Genomic DNA, 1,337 nt, shown 5'->3' with positions numbered 1-1,337 from the left:
AAGGAAACTGTTCGAACAATCCTGAAAGGCTGTGGTGAGCTCCAACCTCGAAAGCGGGCTCAAATGTCGACCACAACAACGTATTTGGGCTATGGACAAATGCGTCAGCAAAGGCCTGAAGAGGACCAGTAGTGCAGCATTGTATTCGAGATTTCCTTCGCGCGAAGTCCTCTCTTCCAAATGGTGCAGGTTCTCTGAGAGTGCAGTCGCTCCGTTTCTAGTCCCAAGAATCAAGAGCAGTATACGAAGGAGAACAAACTACTACAACACTTCAAGTCCCTCCTGTTTTCGATTAGAAGACTTCAATGCGCATTCAACCGCAGAAGTTCGTCGAACTGGCAAAATAATTGGAGCTTTCGATATTGTCAAGAACGCATTTCGGGTACCTGGTCCTTAGGCTACTCACAACATCTCTAAGAAATGTCTCGGCACCACATCCAATGAGTACCACTGGAAATTTAAGTGAGTCCTTGGTCATCATTATCGATAACCTTATGATATAAGCGATATCGTGGTATTTAGCCCATAAAGAACACAAAAAAATATCTATATAGATATTTTTTTGAAGATGGGACCGTCTCTGACAGGGTCAGCATTCACGTGGGTACTACAGGTATAAATGATTAGAGGTATTTGTTATCAACAGACTATCCATGAGTCTGGGACCATGACTCAGTTTTTGTACAGCAATCGGACCATTTAGTTTACGGAGATGTGTTTTTTTTTTCAAATGTCTGTAAGGGTATCAATTTTACAAATTCATTTATTGATGTAAAGAGGGTACCCTTATAGGCTCATACGAACTATGCGAGTAAAATCGGATCCCCAGTAGACTCTGAAATAAATTTCAGAGAATATCCGATTTTTGATGGGATTGATTCAATCAAAAGCTTAGATAAATGGAATTCGTCGTGCAGAAATGAATGAAGCTAATTTTAGAAATTATTTCTATTGAGTTAGAAACGATTGTATTGATAAACATTCGCAATGGAAGCTCTAGATATTCGAGTCGGGGAAGTTACGGGGAATACTACGGCTCGTGCTACCAAGTACGTGCGCTAGCTGGCTTTGTGGATTGGCTATACGGTCATACAGATTACAGTCATCGCGTGGTTCTCTTCACACAATCATTTTTTGGGATGGAGCAGATTAACAAGACACATTTCCTCGGTGGTTTGCCCGAGGGCCTCTTACAAGTCGAATCGACCTTACTGTGCTAACTACTAAGGACTGCATGCGCTACCTTACTTCGGTGGAGCAGCGAGGTCTCGGGGAAATCAACTTTTGGCAATGTTCGCTCTGCATTGGTGTATTTGTACACTACGACAGATCTTCCT

This window comes from Phytophthora parasitica, assembly GCF_000247585.1.
Source record: "Phytophthora parasitica INRA-310 unplaced genomic scaffold supercont2.130, whole genome shotgun sequence".
Lineage (NCBI taxonomy): Eukaryota > Oomycota > Peronosporomycetes > Peronosporales > Peronosporaceae > Phytophthora > Phytophthora nicotianae.
Note: the sequence above shows the minus strand (reverse complement) of the source record.